Source organism: Trachypithecus francoisi, unplaced genomic scaffold, assembly GCF_009764315.1.
Source record: "Trachypithecus francoisi isolate TF-2019V2 unplaced genomic scaffold, Tfra_2.0 Lachesis_group7, whole genome shotgun sequence".
NCBI classification, from domain to species: domain Eukaryota; kingdom Metazoa; phylum Chordata; class Mammalia; order Primates; family Cercopithecidae; genus Trachypithecus; species Trachypithecus francoisi.
In genome coordinates this window covers 77,762,056-77,781,056 of record NW_022681472.1, presented here as the reverse complement: position 1 = coordinate 77,781,056, position 19,001 = coordinate 77,762,056, and the positions used below count along the sequence as shown (strand labels likewise).

The 19,001-nt window shown below is 48.4% G+C and overlaps 1 protein-coding gene across 3 annotated transcripts in view; it reads right to left on the bottom strand.

Moving 5' to 3' along the window:
* Window positions 1–19,001, bottom strand: part of ZHX2 (zinc fingers and homeoboxes 2) — a 191,035-nt gene that overhangs the window by 99,905 nt on the left and 72,129 nt on the right. For all 3 annotated transcript variants that reach the window (XM_033202836.1, XM_033202838.1, XM_033202835.1), the window contains exon 2: window positions 5,564–5,626. The gene's annotated coding sequence lies outside the window, so the exon portion shown is untranslated. The remainder of the gene's footprint in view (window positions 1–5,563; window positions 5,627–19,001) is intronic.

The window sequence follows — 19,001 nt, the reverse complement described above, 5'->3', positions numbered from 1 at the left end:
GTGTCGACTGTAAGATCCACGGATGCTCAGAGAGGAGACCAGAGCCTCAGAGGAGGCTGTGGGACCTGCACGGAGTTGTCATGCCCCTGCCTGGGACTCCGGGCGACAGCTCCCTGAAGGAGCCTGTTGGCCACACACTCTCATCTCAAGGTCTTCTTTCCAGCCCCATGGTGTCCCCCAGCTCCAGCCTCAGGAAGGAAGAGTCTGAGGGTGGATAAGAATGAAGAGAGGCACTTGGAAAGCTGAGGCAGGAGAATCATTTGAACCCAGGAGGCGGAGGTTGCAGTGAGCTGAGATCGCGGCACTGCGCTCCAGCCTGGGTGACAAGAGTGAAACTTCGTCTCAAAAAACAAAAAAGGACAAGGAGAGGGATACACCACAGGGCGGCCACACTATGGAGAACTGGAGGGGGGGATGGGGTTATATTCCTCCTTCTGCCCTGCCCATGGAGCCTTGGAAGATTATTGGCCACCCCTTCTCCTGGGAAGGAGGCAGGGGGCTCCTCAGGTAAGGGCAGAGCACAGGCTGCGGAGAAGTTCGGCTCTAGGCCTCAGGGGAGAGGACAAGAGAGGAGAGGAGGGTTGAGCAGCCCAGCTCACCAGGTTGCAGGCCAGAGAGGATTGGGGGCTGAATAAAGGTGCACTTGTCTGTTGTCTGCCTTAGAGCCCCAGCTCTTAGTCAGTAACCCAGGAGTCCTAATGAGTCTCAGCTTCTGTGATCAGGGCTGCTGCTCCTCCAGCCACGCAGGTCCCTCTCCCTGCTTCACATAAATTTCATTAGTCTTGATTTTTCTTTTTTTCAATATAGGGTCTCACTCTGTTGCCCAGGCTGAAGTGCCATGGTGTGGCTGTAGCTCATGGCAACCTTGATCTTTTGGTCTCATGCGATCCTCCTGCCTCAGCCTCCTGAGTAGCTGGGACCACAGGTGGGCCCCGCCATGTCTGGCTAATTTTTAAAGCATATTTTGTAGAGACAGGATCTCCCTATGCTGCCCAGGCTGGTCTCGAACTCTTGGGCTCAGGTGATCTTCCTGCCTCAGCCTCCCAAAATACTGAGATTGCAGGTGTGAGCCACTGTGCCCAGCCTTGATTTTTTTTTTAAGTGGAAACAATCTTTCTCCTGAAGATTCTCAGAGACTTACAATGAAAGATTTTCATTGCAAACTTACTACCTGTTATTAACAAGTAAAGCTTATCCTCCTGACACATGGTTGGTGTCAGTCTGGCATTAGGTCACCCTTCTTGTCCTGACTCTCCCAACAATGGAAGTGGAATTCAGGTGTGGACACTTGCTGTGTTGAAGGAAAGATGTGGAATAGCCAAATCACCATATGACTCAGTCTCTACTACAGAAACCCTCTAAAAGGCTCAATCATGTTACAAAGACCTTCGTCCACATGCATGTCAGGACCCTTGGAGCTATTCCACCCTGAAGATTAGAGCAGAGGAACTCAAGGTGAAGAATTCAGTGGATATTTCCCATTGAAGGATCATCAGCAATAAAAAGGAAGAGCCTCTGAAAAACTAACAGGAGTCATTTGAAAAGTATGATGCTATTTTAAAAAAATCTATCTGTAACATCATTTCTTGAACATATTGCAAGAAAAAAAGCTATGCTTTCAGTGTGAAGATAGATGGGAGGTGGTACGGGGGAAAAGAAACAGCGTTTCTTGACCATCTTTTGTGAGCGAGGTTGCATGCTACGTCTCTTCCACATTTTATCTCATTTACTCTCCCAAATAACCCTGTGAGATGTATTATTTCCCCCATTTTACAGTTCGGGAAACTCAGGGGAAACCTAGTTCTGGACTATTTTGTCTCATTTTCTGCATATAACTCTGGAAAAACAGCTTATTCCCAGCTAGTACAAAGTTTCTCTAATTCATGTTCCCTGGCAATTTGAAATAGAAGCAAAGCTGCCCATTGAATGATTTTCTACTTCAAAAAACACACTGTTTTTGTTAGAGTTTCAGTTGTATTAATTCCTAAGCATGCAAAGACAGTAAGTCCAAGCACAGGTTCTGTGGCTCCTGCATTAGCACCAGTTGGTTAGCTAGGCTGAGCTGAGTCTGTGGACTGAAAAGTAAGAAGGCTCACCTGCCTGCAGTAAACACCTGGGCTGAAGATTTTTCACTCACTTGGGTTGCTCCCAAAGTGGTCCAGATTAATGAGGTTTGCCTACACCTTGTCCCTCTGATATAAAACAAGGTTGCTGACATAATACCACAAAGTATGATGTAGGAAGGTAGACTTAGAAATTGTTTTGTCTAGGGGCTGGGTGCGATGGCTCATGCCTGTAACCTCAGCACCTTGGGAGGCTGAGGTGGATGGATCACTTGAGGTCCAGGGGTTCGAGACCAACCTGGCCAACACGGTGAAACCCTGTCTCTACCAAAAATACAAAAAAAAAAAAAATAGCTGGGCATAGTGGCAGGCACCTGTAATCCCACCTACTTGGGAAGCTGAGGCAGGAGAATTGTTTAAGCCCAGGAGGTGGAGGTTGCAGTGAACTGAGATCGTGCCACCGCACTCCAGCCTGGGTGGCAGAGTGAGACGCAATCTCAAAAATAAAAAATAAATAGTATTGTCTAGGGATGCCAAAAAGTGGCAGGAATGCTATCATTCTTCTTCCCTCCTCAGCAGACATCAGTAATCCACTGCAGCATACTCTTTCCTGGATATGCCTCAACACCCTTCTCAGCATAGTGCCCCTGGCAGCCATGACCAATTGATCCCCTCATGCCATCCGTCTTCCCACCCAAGTTGGAAGTGAGGCTGTGGCCACCTGGCAGATGTCAGGGGGGTTGATGGGCAAAGGAATCTAGAATAGTTTTAGATCCTCTAGTCTCAGGGGCTGTGTTTGTATCATATACAATTTTGGCTTACGTTATAATCCTGCTATCCACTAGGGTCTGGGTGAGATGGGGTGAGGGAGCCAAAGGCAGGCCACTAAGCAAGCTCATTCTGTAACTCCAGGTCTACCACTCACGTAAGAAATGTAACCCTGACAAGTATTTCAGGCGAACGCAATTTTTATCTGAAATATGCTCCAAATCCTGGGGTGGTGGGGAGTGCCTTTTGCAAAGTGAATCATCACTATGGGAATCTGGCGACACACTGTTTGTCTTCCAGCCATGGAGACAGCCAGACCTCACTGGGGAAGGAACAGGGAACTGTGGGACTTGAGACCACACTACCCAAGCTGGGATCTTAAATGATTCTCCATCTGTATCAACGGAATCTTTCTTTTGTGCTGGTGTTTCTCAGTCTTCACAACTACTTCTTGGAGGGAAGAAGGATAGTAAGGGTGTCCCCATTCATTGGGAAAAAGGGGTGTTCTGAGAGGTCACACCACTCTCCAGGAGGCCCACGCTAGGAATAAATAGCAGAGCCGCCTCTGCTTTCAACCAGGAGGGACCAGAGGGAGCCAGGAGGAAAAACAGTGCTACCCCGACGGCCTTCCACAGCATCTCCAGCTTAGAGGATGCACTAACTGGGAGGGATTGCTTCCTCGACCCTGCCCTGCAGCTATGCCAGGGCTTCTGACTCCCAGCCCAGTGCTCTGTCCTCCAGCCTACACTGCTTTTTCCTGTCCCATTATTGGGCCTTAACCTGGGTTCACGTCTAGAATAAGAATAAGGACTAATATTTATTGAGACTTACTATGTCCCAGCATGAGAGCCTGACAGCTGCATGTGAATCAACTCATTAAATCCTCCCAACCCCTCTATGAGGTAGGAACTATCACTATCCCCATCTTCGGAGGAGACTGACCCATGCGGCCCCATGGCTAGTGGAAGGGCTGGGATGGGAACCTGGCATTCTGACTCCAGGGGCCATGCTCTGAACCACAGACATCGCCTCCTTGGGCTGCCTCCTCATCACTATATTTGACAGTTATTTACTGAGCACCTACTACATGCCAGGTTCTGTGAATGCAAGCACACAGCACCTGTCCTCAAAACTCAACTCCTGCTTAAAGACTTGCCAAGAACATGCCAAGTCACAGTTCAGTTTTCTCCTCTCCCTCCTTTCCCTGCCCCCCTGACAGCAAACAGAGCTCAGCTGAATATACAGCCTGTGCACAACCACTGTCAAACTCGATTCTCATCCAGGCTGTCAGTTTCTTAAAGAAAAACACCATCTCTGGCCTCCCACAGAGCCCTGCCCTCAGGGGCCCTTGATAAATATTTACTGTTGCAGCTGACCCAGACCCCAGGGGAAGAAGACCTAGTTATAAAGCACAAAGGAACCCGCGTGCTCATTATTCAGACCCTCCCAAGCGCAATGGGTGTCCCTCCTGCGTAACTTCCCCATTTGTGTCTGGAGTGCAATTTTTCTCACGCTCAGTGGGCCAGGTTTTGGCCACTGGAGCATGTGGTACTGCCCCTGCCCAAGGGCCCACGGTTCCAGGTGAGGCCAAGCCACCTGCCTGGGCCACACCCACTTTTGCCTTCTCTGGGGCCCTGGGGAGTGGGGGGTGGGTGGGTCTTGCCACCTGTTCCCCCGTGCCTTTTCCTCTTGTCTGTGTGGTCTGGATCTTGGGCCGAGTCCCTTGATGGTATGACTAGCCAGTAACTCTTCTGATGGTCAGGCACGAGAGAGGCTCCCGCGACACTGTCATCATGCTTTGAGAGTTGCCCCCGCACCACATACAGCAGGTGTTTGGGCTCATGCCTATGATACGTGCGTTGTCTGGCATTAGCTCAGGTACAGCCAGCCAATGGGCAACAACGGAGGAGAGACCCGAGGGTCATCTCATCTGGTGGCTTCCAAACAGTTTTATAGCAGAACCTGCACCTAAAACGGAGGCAGTACTGAGCATTTGCAGGCACGAGTTCAAAAGCTTCCCTCATTCAGACTTTCCTTACACCCTCTCCCTCCTCCCACTGCCTGTCCCTCACAGCATTCTCGATCACCAGGGAACAGGGTCTGTAAACATTGCACTCTCCCCTTTGACATGTCCCACAGACATTTCTCCAACCTCTGCTTGAATTCTGCCAGCGACAGGGAACTCACTCTACTCCCCAGGTTTCCTATTGCACACTTGCATGGCTCTTCTGTTAGGAAGGTTTCCTTAGGTGGAGTCAACAGCTGCCCACCTCTGTCCTGCTCATGACAGTCCTTCAAATGTGCAAAGGTGGCTTTCCTGCTTCACTTTAGCACTGTCTCTTCAGGGCCATGGTTTCCCAGCTGGTGTGAGCCAGGTAGCTCCCTCTCTGTTCTAAGAATATTTCCCTAGCCCTGGCTAGATGTTTGCTGGAAACACTTCTGAGCACATGCCCTCTGGATGGTGAGTTTGGGCTGCCGTCATCAGAGCAGAGGGAGGACAGCCCAGCTACCTGCAGGCTCCAGCACTCCTGGGGAGGGACTGGCAGGAACCCAGTGGATTCCAAGGGACTCACACCTAGATTCTCGGCTCTGTGCTGTTTCCAGGTACATGTGCATGGAAATACAGTTTCAGAGCTGCCAGAGCTCAGCTGCCCCTGCCCCTCCCATCCCTCTCCTTCCCCTTGTTGAAATCCAGCCTAGGCCCCACGACTGCCAAACGCGACGGTACTCACCGGTCCCGTGTTGCTCACATCCTGGGAATCTTTTTACTCCAAGAGCAGTCGGTATGTCCAGACCTACAGGGGACAGAAACTCACTATCAAAAGCAGGGCAGAGCAATTGGGTGTCCATCTCTTTTCTAGCAGGATGGAGTCAATGGGGGACTGGGATGGAGGTGGGGAAGATGAATGAAAAGGAAATGGTGAGGACTGAGCCGCTCATTAAACCAACCTCAAAATCTCTGGGCTTTGTGGTGATTCTGAGAAAGAAAAAAAGAAAAAAAGAAAAAAAAGACCCTAGCCCTGGATGAGTCAGCAGCTTGTGGAGAAGCAGGCTTTCTAGAAGAGCGAAATGAAAGGCAAAATCGGCGGGTGAAGGGGTGCGGGAGGCCTCTCTTTAACCTCACTCAGAGTCTCCTTGAGTCTTCCTGGCAGCGGCCCTTCATGGTTGCATTTTGGTGAGGGCGAAGGGGGAAAGCTCTGTGCTCAGGCCTCAAGTCGAAAAGATACTGCAGTCCTTAAAACAAAAGCCCCAAAGCGTATTTATATCCTGGGAGACTCCTGCCAAGCGAACCCCGTGTGCTTTGAAAATTCCTCGGGAGAGCTGTAGCTGGAAGAAAAAGGCATGTGCCCAGTTCTGAGGATGTGTTCACAGCACGGCAAGTTGGGGCCTGAGCCCTAGAGGTTTAACCACACAGGGCAGAGGCCACCTGCAGCACACATGTGCACGGAGCAGCCACTGAGCCAGGGAGCTGCCGCGGAGGGCACACCATTCTCACTCCCCACACCCAGCCCGTCTTGAAAGCCAAACTTGTTTTTTCTTGTTTCCCTGAGAATTCTGAGGTGGGCAGAGCTTTATCTTTCCATCCATTCCTGTTTTCAAAGGAGAACCTTTTGGCTGGGGGAAAGAAAACTTTCAGGTGGCAGATTCTGTTGACTGAGTACTTACAATGCGCCACGTCCCTCACACACCTGATCTGGGGCATTGCTATTCAACCGTGCAATCGCACTGGCTGGGAGCTTGCTGCACACGCACAGTCCCAGGCCCCACCAAGCCCCTATGGTATGAGAGCAGCCTGCATTTTAACAAGACCTTCAGGTGACTCCTGGGCAGGTTAAAGTCTGCAAAGTGCTGGTGTATCATTCTTTTAATCATGGAAGGAAGGAAGTTGCAGCCCATTCTCCACGTGGGGAAACCAGCTCCGGAAGTGACAACTTGGCCTCCATGACTGTGGACCTGGTGAGTGGTCGGGCTAATCCAAAGCCACGTTCATATGGTTCCAGAGCCTGTGTTCCTTTCCACTGCACTATTTGGGGGAAGGAGCAGTCAGACCTGGCTTTGTGGGAGTGGCTAAGGGAGGGGTCCTAGCCACGGGTGTTGGGTGACTGGAGTCCTAGAGGTGAGTGGTGGCCTCGGGGTATCGGGCAGAGCACTCAGGGAGGGAGGCAGTGAATACTGGCCACAGGCTTCCCTCCTCCTCAGTTTTGTCAAAGGCCAGCCAAATTCCCCAGCTGAAAGTTCTGGGCCTCTTTCCTGCAGGGGAATTCAAGCTTCTGCAGTTAATCCCAGTGATTAATTTACTTTGATTCCAAGAAGTTGAGGGCTTTTGTCCACTGTCCTTTAGAACTAACCATCCGGCGGGAGGAGGCACCCCAGGAGACAAGCTAACCTGAGCATTCCAGGCACTGACCTGCGAGAAGAACAGTACTCTCCAGAGTCCTTCATAGCTTAGAAAGAGCTTTTTATCCACCAGCGAATCAGCTCCTTACTTTTTAAGGGGCATGTCACTAGCCCTATTTCTCAGTTGGGAAAACAGAGAGGTTAACTGACTTTCCTGAGGTCACACAGTTATCAGACAGGCTGGGGTGACTATCCTCTGACTCTGAGTCTAGAGGTACAACCAGTGTAGTCTAGCTGCTCCTTATGAGGAGGGGGACATCACAGTGTAGATGTATGATACTCTAAATTAGCGTCTCCCAACTCCATATGCTCTTGCTCCATGCTCTGCTTGTAAGGTGAATTTACTAAATAGATTCACAGACCGAGAGGAAAACAGTCCACAACCCATGCAGGGTGCAGGACCAGTACTTTTTTCAATGTAAACTAGGCAGCTGGCATTATCAACTTAATGAGTCATGTGTTATATTAGACATCATTCGTTCTACTGCACTTGCTTCCATAAGACAGTTCAGCTAAGTTAAGATACACAGTGGAATGATGTCCATAAAATGTGGAAGTAGTACTGGCTCTTAGGCAAATGTTCCCAGCACATTAATGTTTTGGATCACCAAGTAACAGCATCTGGATGCAACGATCCCTGACACAGCTGAGTGTAGTAAGCCATAGATGACTCCATGCTGTCCATGACACCCGCTTACTCCATGTTCTTCCTCTTGGCTCAGTGTGGCCTTATGCTGTCTTAGAAGAGTTTGCTGCTCACTTCTCCCTTATATTTGTGCAAAGGCCATGTTAGACCACTCCTGTCTGATAGTTTTTTTTTTCTTTTGAGACGAAGTCTCGCTCTGTCTCCAGGCTGTAGTGCAGTGGCATGATCCTGGCTTACTGCAACCTCCGCCTCCCAGGTTCAAGCAATTCTCCTGCCTCAGCCTCCTGAGTAGCTAGGACTACAGGCATGCACTGCCATGCCCGGCTAATTTTTGTATTTTTAGTAGAGATGGGGTTTCACCATGTTGACCAGGATGGTCTCGATCTCCGACCTCATGATCCGCTTGCCTCAGCCTCCCAAAGTACTGGAATTACAGGCATGAGCCACCGTGCCCGGCCCTCTCTGATATATTTTAGGAAAGCCTGCAACTGCTCTTGAACCTGTAACTTCCGATGAAGATCTGTCCACTCCTGCCTCCATAACTCGGTTGCCTCAAACCTTCTCTAGCCACTTGCCTTTAAGTTCCCCTTTTGGTTTGTAAAATATAGCCCTACGGTTACTCAGGTCCTAAAGTTACTAATGTATTTTTAATTCAAAATTTAGCATGTCATTGTAACTGTGCTGTAATCATCACTAGGATTGTGGTTTGTTACAGAGTTGCATGAACTGAGTCATGCGCTACACCCTTATTGTCTCCCAAATCTCTGTGAATTTTGAATTTTTCAGAATCCAAGGATTTACAGAAATGCATATATCATTTAGTAGCAGAAATGCTTGCATAATGCAAGTTACATTATAGGTACTGATATGGTTAGGCTTTCTGTCCCCACCCAAATCTCATCTTGAATTGTAATCTCCATAATCCCCATGTGTCAAGGGAGAGACCAGGTGGAGGTAATTGAATCATGGGGGTGGTTTTCCCCAAGCTGTTCTCATGATAGTGGTGAGTTCTCACGAGATCTGATGGTTTTATAAAGCGCTCTTCCCCCTTCGCTCAGCGCTTCTCCTTCCTGCCACCTTGTGAAGACGGTGCCTTGCTTCCCCTTCCACCGTGATTGTAAACTTCCTGAGGCCTCCCCAGCCATGCTGAACTGTGAGCCAATTAAACCTTCTTCCTTTATAAATGACTCAGTCTTAGGCAGTTCTTTATAGCAGTGTGAAAATGGACTGATACAGGTACTGATGTCAATCTAGAACTTAAATATATTATATATAGTTATTAAACATTGAACATGTTAATATTAAGGATTGAGTATATTAAATATCTAACAATAATTCATTGGGTACCCATATATATCTGATTCTGTGCTATGCACCAGATAGACATAAATAAAACCCAGTCCCTACTGTTAAGAAACTCATGGCATAAAAGAGGAGAAAGACAAATAACAGACCGAGTGGGAGAAGGTACAATGTATAAAGAAGGGGTGCAAGACAGGGGCAGCTAACAGACTCCTCATCTGTGTTAGGACAAAGATCACGCTCCCCACCCCACGGCCTCTGCAGCGCTGTGAGGCTGGTGCCTGTTCATCTCTCCCCACTCCCCTCCCCTCCCCCATTCCCCCACTGTGTTCCTGGCTCACTGGCTGCTTCTCCTTTCTTGAACCCATCATGCTCCATAGCCACATAGCTAGCCATGCTAGTCCCTCTCTCAAATGATCTGCCTCACTCTTCCCCTAATTAATTAACGCCGCCTTCCCCTGCAGGATTGAGGGAGGTGATACATATAAAGGACTTAGAAGAGTGTGAGCAGGTGTTAGGTGTTCTTGTTATTGACAATACCTATTATTATCCTTGACTAGGCAGAAACTGGAGTACACGGGGCAGAGTGACTTGGCTGGGGCTGCACAGTGAATTATTCTCAGAGCTGGGGACTCCCACTTAATCAGTTCTGTTTTCTCCCTTTATCCTTGAACCCAGTGCTGCACCATCACCCCACTAGACCCCACTAGATCCTAAGCAGCATGGTGGAAGGAGCGCTAGTCTTGCAGGGTCGAGTCTGGTCCCGCTTCTCACACACGTGTTCTGTGTCCTTATGCCAATCAGTTCTCTTCCAGGACCTTGGTTTCCTTCTCAGCCGGGCAGGACTCTAACCAGAGCTACCTCCTTGGGTTGTGGAGGGGAATCCAAGGCCACAGTGCATGCCGAGTGGAGCTTACGGTTCCTGCACTTGGAAGGCAGCGGCTCTCATCAGGAGTTAACCTGAATTGGGCCGGGCACGATGGCTCATGCCTGTAATCCCAGCACTTTGGGAGACCGAGGTGGGCAGATTACCTGAGGTCAGGAGTTTGAGACCAGCCTGGCCAACATGGTGAAACCCCATCTCTACTAAAAAATAAAAAAATAAAAAAAAATTAGCTGGGCACAGTGGCAAGCACCTGTAAGTCCCAGCTACTCGGGAGGCTAACGCAGGAGAATGGCGTGAACCCAGGAGGCGGAGCTTGCAGTGAGCCGAGGTTGTACCACTGTACTCCAGCCCAGGCGATGGAGCAAGGCTCTGTCTCAAAAAAAAAAAAAAAAAAAAAAATTAGCCGGGCATAGTGGCACACACCTGTAATCCCAGCTACTTAGGAGGCTGAGGCAGGAGAATTGCTTGAGCCTGGGAGACGAAGGTTGCAGTGAGCCGAGACTGTACCACTGTACTCCAGCCTAGCTGATGGAGTGAGATTCTGTCTCAAAAAAAAAAAGAAAAAAAATGAATTAACCTGAATCATAGGGCTTTTTAGTGCCCTCCGAGCTCCACGTGCACACACATTTCCAACCTTCCTGGCTCAGAACTCCCTTTGCCAGAAATTACTGGTCATATGGAGAAAAATCACTATAAGGAAAAATAAGCCAGTGGCATTTTCCCCATGAGTCCCCACATATTCCCTTTTGGCCTAGTTTAAGCCTGTTGGATTGCCAGGCACCAGAAGGGGGAGAACCAGGGAAACGACTTTAACGGTCTGTGGAAGAGAAGTGTCCTCCCTGAGGGTCATTCCCTCTTACGAAGTTTATCCTATTCCACTTCTTATTCAGCAAACATTTACCAGATGAGTAAGAAGCTCCAGGTCTAGGAAAAAGGCCATGATGTCCTAAGGTGATAGCATCAAACTGAGGGAAAGGCATGAATGCAGCCAGGGAGCATACAGGAGGGAGAAGCCAGCCCTGGCTGGAGCCAGCCCAGACCAGAAATAAGAGCAAGGTCAAGCTCAAAAAAGGTGGAAAGCTATAAGCGACTTCTGTGGAGCCCGAGCTTGGCCCTCACTCCACAAGCCGGAAGTGTAGTCTTCAGTGACATTTGTTCCAGGCAATATTTCACCTTGGTCCCTAACAATAGCCTTTCATTCAGAAGGGCAGAAAATGCTGGTCATATGGAATAAAATGCATGTCATTTGCTCATCTGCAAAACTGCTCACATAACAGCTACCACTTCCGGAACACATGCTCTGTGCCGGGAGGCTCTGGGCTGGGTCTTAAGCCTTATCTCCCTTTTTCACAGCAACTGTGAAGTGCAGGCATTCACATACCCATTCTACAGATGGTAAGCCTGAACCTGTGAGATTAAAAATGTTGCCCAGAGTCATAAGAGTAGAAAGTTCAACATGGAGGTTTGAACTCAGGCCTGACTGAATCATCGCTCCATTTCTTCCCCACAAAGCCTCTTCAACATTGGCTATGTAACTGGAGTTGTGGAAAACTGGGCTATCTCTTTCTCCAGCCACAACCTAACTTCAACTGAGATTCCCCAAGAGTACAGAAGAGCCTGTGTTCCCAATTGCCCTGGGGTGTGTAGACGCAGCTTGACATCTTGGACGTTTATGAGAATACTGAATTCAACTCTAGAATTGACCCGTATTTGTTTCAAAATATTTCTCCCTCAAAGTTGTCAAGTATAATTTGACAACTGACACTCTAGGAAGATGTATGTGTCCAGCATTGGGAAGGGCAGCATCTTTTTTTTTTTTTTTTCCTGTTTGTGACAGTGTCACTTGCCAAGGGCAGTGTCTATTTTGCTCACTGATGTCTCTTCATTCTTTCAACAACTCTTTATGGGGCTTTGACTAGGGGCCAGGCTATGGGGAGATTAGGTGAACCCTGGCCTTAGAGTCAGGCTAGAGATAAAGACTTCAATGACATTATTGTGCTAACTGAAGCACCGTGCAATGTGGCAAGATTGCATAGAGAGGCACAGGAGGATATAGCAGATTGCAGCGAGACCTGGAGGACAGGCAGCGCACACCAGGCAGGGAGAGGAAGAAAAGCTGAACGAGCAGCAAAGGGCATGTGTGGGCCGTGGCGGGTGGGACACGGTGGACCCCAGAGACTGGCAGCTGCCGGAGTGGCTGGAGCCGAGAAGGCCAGAGAAAGAGCAGAGCCAGATCTTCCCAGGGTTTGGAGTCCTTTCAAGAAGTTCTGTCTTTACCTGTGAGTGATGGGAAGTCGCTGAAGAGTTGGATTCTGTGTCTGTGGTTCCCGGAACATGGTGGCCCTCAAAAGTATTTATAAGATGGAAGGAAGTGTCCTTTTCAACTCTGGGCCCCTTTCAGATCCCCCAGCAATCTGAGAAGCACCACCAGGCACCCCGCGATCTTTAGAAGGGCAACCATAGGGCGATCGGATTCATTTAGGGAAAAATTCTCCCAGGTACCTGGCCTGCGCCTCCTTCTGCCAGGCCTCAGGGAACTCTGGCTCCAGCACGGCTGCTGGCAGGTGTGAGACGGATGAATACACCTTTGATTACGGCTCCTGTTTCTGAGAGAAAGACACAGCTCCCTTAAGATTGGGAGTCTGTGAAAGCGAGCCCTCACAAAAGAGATACGAGTGAACTGGAAAACAGAAACCTTCTGGGTGGGTGGTGGTTTCCTTCTTTAAAATAAACAGTAAGGAGAAGATCAACCTGGGGGAACCAGGTTCTTCATAATCCCTAAAAGGCAGGAAGCAAAGGCAAGTGTCAGAAAGTGGCTGAGGACACTGGTCTCCCAGAAAGCCGTGCCTGGTTAGGATCTGCAGACATCATCTTTGACAGTGGGTGTGTCTGCCTCCCTGCTTGGTATGGAAACTCCACTCTGAAGAAGAATAATTTGAAACCACTTTCTTTAGCATTGGGAGACAGTATATTCTTGGTTAGAGACTGACAGACTCAGTTTAGAATGCAATTTCTACCACATAAGAGCTTTGTGTCCAGAAACAAAATATTTGATCTTCTCTTGAGCCTCAGTTTTGTCATCCATAAAATGGAATATGATGGAGACTAGATAATATTATGAAAGTGAGGTGCTGTGGTTTGAACCCAAGCCTGTCTGAATCAAATTGTTTCATTTTCCCCCCATAGAGCCTCTTGAAACTGGGATATGTTCCCCACTCACGGCTCTCTGGTACATCTAGGTGCTTAAGAGACGCTGGTTTGGCTTCCCTGCTTTTACACATCTCTTATTTCCTGGCCATGTTTAGCAAAAATCTGAGTATTCAAGCGGTATGAGATTAAACTCCTGTAATTTGGATCTTCCTATGTACAACATGGTAGCTGAGAAGACAGAAGAAGGCAGCTAGCTGTGTTTTCTCCCAATTTTATCTTGTTTCAAACCCTTTATTAAATGTCTTAAATACTACTTGCCTTCTGGGTCTAAATAAAATTTCCAGAGGTTTCCACTTCATACTCATAAATGATTCTCGCTAAACTTCTTTTTTTAAAGGAAAAAAATGTGTGTGTGTGTGTGTGAGCGCATAAATGTACTGACTCATAGCTGGAAAAACTCTCTTTCCCTAACACATTCCAAATTTGTCAAGTCACATGAATTGAGTAAGAGCATTTAATCTGGCCACGAGCCCCAAACTGGCAGGCAGTTAAGACAGAGATTTGGGAATCCGTCTCTCCCTTCCCTGCCCTAGGGGCATGCTCTGACCCGGCCAGTGCCTATGTGAGGCAGTTGCAGGAAATGTAAGGATGGGAAGGGCTTGGCAGCTAGCTTAAGCCAAACTTGAACTGCAAGGTGGTATAATATATTTTCAAAAAATCACACACAAACTTGTATGTAGAATTGCCAAAATGTTACAGCTTCACATATGGAGTCAACTTTATGCTGGCTACTCTATTAAGCACGTCATTTACATGCATGGCCCATTTAATCTACAGAGCCACCCAGTTAGGCACTATGATTATCCCTATTTTACAAGTGAGCAAACAGAGGCACTAAAGTGTTAAATAACTTGACTAAGGTCCCACGGTGCATAGAGGCCAGAGCTAAGATTCAACCCAGTCTGACCCTGGAATGTATGGATGCTTATATACCCAACCATTTATTCTGAATGAAGATAACATTTATTCCCCAAATATGTATCGAGCACTTAGAATACTGTATGAGGTGTTGAAGTGGAGGCTAGTGGTAGGCATCAGAAAATGGAGGCAATTTGGTTACTGCTTTGAATGAGCTTGAAATCATGTAGAGGAGCTATGATGTACACACAAGTATTTAAAAGTAAGTGAAAACGCCAACAGGGAGACCATACAGTGCAATGGATGGGAGGGCTTATTAAGATGATGTCTCTTGTGGGGTACCCTGGAAGGGCCGCCTGGTTGGAGGTGCCATGGGAGCTGGATTGAAAGATGCATAGGATTCAAACAGGAGGTAGCTAGAGGATGTCTTGCCTGCTTAATGATAGTGAGTTCACTCAGGTGACCAGTGCCTCGGGAGTTGCCATCTTGGTTCTGATTCAAGACCAACTCTTGGCATGGCTGATCTTCATGTCCCACAGGTGAGGAGCACAGGCAGGGCGGAAGGAAGGAAAGAGGCATCAAGGGACTGGAAGGTGGGGGAGAAGAGGCAGGACATTGGAGCAAGGTGGAGGGTTGCAGATCTGGCCAGAGTGGGAGCTCCAGTCCCACCTCCAACTGGGTTGGCTCTGAGCAAGTCCCCTGCTCCTGGGCCTCAGTTGCTCCTATCTACAAGGAGGGAAATAAAGGAAGTGCCTGGCCGGGCATGGTGGCTCAAGCCTGTAATCCCAGCACTTTGGGAGGCCGAGACGGGCGGATCACGAGGTCAGGAGATCGAGACCATCCTGGCTAACACTGCGAAACCCCGTCTCTACTAAAAAATACAAAAAACTAGCCGGGCGAGGTGGCGGGCACCTGTAGTCTCAGCTACTTGGGAGGCTGAGGCAGGAGAACGGCGTGAACCCGGGAGGCGGAGCTTGCAGTGAGCTGAGATCACGCCACTGCACTCCAGCCTGGGCGACAGAGCGAGACTCCATCTCAAAAAAAAAAAAAAATAAAAAGGAAGTGCCTGAATCCTTCCACTGGGTGCAACCTTGGAGCGCTCCCAGTTTATCCCATCATGTTGTAGATGATGGAAACAAGGGCCAGAAAAGCTACATTCGTACAAATCCTTGGCTTTGAATCCAAGTGTGGGGGGTGAGGACTCAGGGTTCCACATCACAGTGCAGACCCTTTTCCCACTCCTCAAAAGGTATGTGGCCCTGCATCAGAAGTCCAGGAGACACCAGGCATGCCGTGAGAGGAGGGGAGACCAAGGGCCACCCAGCATGCCTCAGCTGGTGCAGTGGCCCTTCCCACTCCTCAGGGGCCCGGGAGGCTCGGTCTGACCATGTAGAGAAGTACACCATTCACTGAGGCGCTCCCAGGAGCCTCAGGCTGGTGGCCTGTGGTTCAAATACATGCCACAGAGATGTTTTGTTGTGCTGGAGTGATGTGTTTAAAAAAAAAAAAAAAAAAAAAAAAAAAAAAGAGTCATCAGATGCCCTTATGTGGAGCAGGCATTCCCTGCTCCTCACTGTTCAATATCCCAAGGAGTATGGGCTGTGTTAGGTGCCTGTGACTCTGTTTGAAAGTGGTGCAGGTGCCCTGGGAGGGGTGACAGTGGGATGGGGAAAAGGGCATGAGGAGATGGCGGGTGGGAGGAGGTTGCATGGAGAAGGCGGTGTTTGGCCTGGTCCACGAAGGATGGGTGGAAATCACCAGCCAGAGAGGGGTGGGAGAGTATGAATTCCAAGGAGGGGAGCGGAGGGGTGAGGTCCAGAGTGAGGGCGCGGTTGAGAGGAGCAGCCTGGCTGAGTGTGGCTGAAATGAGGGAAGGTGGAGCCAGCTCGAGGGGTAGGGCATTGGCTGCAGGGGTGCACGCACACCACACTGAGGAATTTGGACATTGTCTTGCATGACTGGGAGTTCCAGAAGGCTTTAGCCAGGGAGGGGATGCTCTGTGCTAACGCATTTGGATGCTGGATTCATACTTCCTAGCTATGTGATGTCTGCATGTGTTGGTTGGGGCTATGTGGCTTTAAGCACCTCACCTCATCTATACGATGGACATCATAGCACTGTGTATGTCAAAGGGGAGTTGTGGGATCAGAAGGAAATACAATGTGAAAAGCCCCCAGAAAAATTCCTGGCACATAGAAGGCTCCCAGTCATGGATAGTATCATGATGATGAGTCTTTATAACTCACCTAGTGATGACACCAGTGTGGGAGGTAGCTGAGAGTGATCAAAGGCTGTATTTGTTAAAATCAGTAAAGTACAAAAAAACCCTGGGATAGGACCCAGGAAGCACTTGTAGGAGGCAGGAAGAGGTAAATGTGACCGGAAGATCAGTTTTCTCAACCTCTGTCTCCATTTCCTTGTCTATAAAATGGACACATCCTTGGCTCTGCACACAGGATTTCTGTGTGAATTAAGTAAGAGATATGAGGCTGTTTCAAAGTTAAGAACACCAGGTGACCATAAGGGTTTCATTTTCCTTTGCCCACACAGAGTGAATGAGGGGACATGTGCACCCGGGGCTCTTATTTTTTACAAACCACTGAGGCAAGAAAAGTAGCAAATGACAGCATGGCAAGATTCAAGCAAGAACTAGACAGAAAGGAAGCATAGCTTAGCCCTTCTTTGTAATATTCTCAGCTCTGCCCCATCTCGTCCCGTTCTCTTACTCTCCTTTTGCATTCACGCCCATGACTCAAAACTCCTACCAGATTCTCAGTCTCAAAAGCATGGATTTTTTCAAGCTGGAAACTATGACAGAGTACATTCCCTGAAATTTACAGATACAGAAGCTGAGAAGGTTCACAATAGGGAACCAATGTGGTTAGGAACTGTCCCCAGGAAAGACTGCCTGAGTTCCCATCCTGGGTCTGCCAGTGATTAGCTGCGTAACTTTGGCTAAGTGATTGAGTATCTCTGTGCCTCGGTGACTATTACATGGTGTTAATAAGAGTACTTACTTCCAAGAGTGGTTTGGGGAATTAAATGAGTTAATAAGTGTAAAGCACTTTGAATGTGCCTAGCACCTTCTAGGATTCAGAAATAAGAGTCACTATTATTTAAAACCACAAGGTATTTTAGTGATAGAGCTGGGAATAAATGAATCTTGACTCAGATGAAGGCTCTCTGCACACCCTCTATACTGAAATATTTTATTCTAATCAGTATGCCACGTTTATTAAAGGCAGAAAAGTAAACTGATCTGTTTTTGGCATAATGGACACATTCATGCAGCCTGTATGCCCCATTTCTAGAGCATTCCGGGCCATCAAAGTCTGACAGGCACTGAACGACGCTTTGCAGACACCTTTCTTACCACCTCAAGTTGTATCATCCAGGAGGCAGCAAAAATAGTTCTCAAAATTTAAAAAATTAAACAGGAAGGAGAACAAATCAATTCGGAGGGATCTGCTCAGACGTGCAAGCACGGCCGCTGTCCTTCTGGTACTTTCACGCAATGCGTTTCCATTTCCAAATGTCTTTCACTTACAGTCTTTCATTTCTGCCTCATGACAGATGGTGATTCAGAGAGTGGGTTCTGGAGTAAGACGAGTTGGTTCAGATCCTGCTGCTAACACTGACTTAGTTGGGTAGCCAGGGAACATTTATTTACTCTTTCTGAGCCCCCAAGCCTGGGGCGAATAAGGATATTACAGTACCGACCTCGTATGTCTGCTGGGAGATACGAGGTCATGCATACAAAGCCAGTTCCCAGACCATAATAATGCCCTCATCCAGGAAATGTTGATGATGTGGTTCACGTGTGCCAGGTACTGAGGATCCTGGAGGAATCAAAACAAAGTCCTTCACCTCATGGAGCTTGGGTGTAATGGGGAAAGCAGACAATCTGACCTTGCACTAAGTGCTTTGAAGAAAAACCAGAATAAAGGGATGGAGATTGATGGGGTGCTGTTTGAGCTATGATTGTGAGGGAAGAGCCTGCTGAAGGCAGTATCTTTTAAGCAGGACCACAACTTCATAATCACCACAATCATCATCACCATCATCATAGCCAACTTTCATTGAGAGACTGCCCAAACTTAACACGTCTAAAATTAACTCTTGACTCTTTCCCAGTTTTCCACAGCTTAGTAAATAATACCTCTGTTAACCCCAATGAACAGGCCAGCATCCTACAAATTATCCACTTTTCTTCTTTTTCTCTCACACTTCATTCCATCCATAAATCTTGGCCATTCTGTCCGCAAAATAGATCTCCAACTGAATCATAGTCTTCCAGGACCCCTGTGTCACACCCCCAGAGGCATCCTTCACGTTTTGGTGGGTGTGAATGGCACGCCGGGAGTTCCATGCAAAACATGTGAGCAGCTAGCGCAGTGAGGGAGAAGACCACAATGACAGCTGGGAAAAGAGTGTTCTAGGCTGAGAACACAGCCAGTGCAAATGCCAAGACAGATGACCTGTGTCCCAGAGTGAGCCCCAGGTCCGGGCACTACAGCAGAGTGACAGAGGGGCAAGTGAGGATGTGGGGCCTTGGGGGCTACTGGGAGGACTTGGCTTTTGCTCTGAGTGAGACTGGGGAATGAGTAGAGGCTTGGGGCAGAGGAGAAACAAAATCTGATCCATGTTTTTAAAAATTAGCTCCAAGGAGAGTAGACAGTCATGGGTATGTGCAGGAGATGAGGGGGTGTTGGGGAGCAAGAGATGAAGGTGAGAGGACAGCTAATGGCTACTGCAATGATTCATGTGGGAGGCGGTGGTGGCCTTTTTTTTTTTTTTTTTTGAGACAGAGTCTCACTTTGTTGCCCAGGCTGGAGTGCAGTGGCACAATCTTGGTTCACTGCAACCTCTG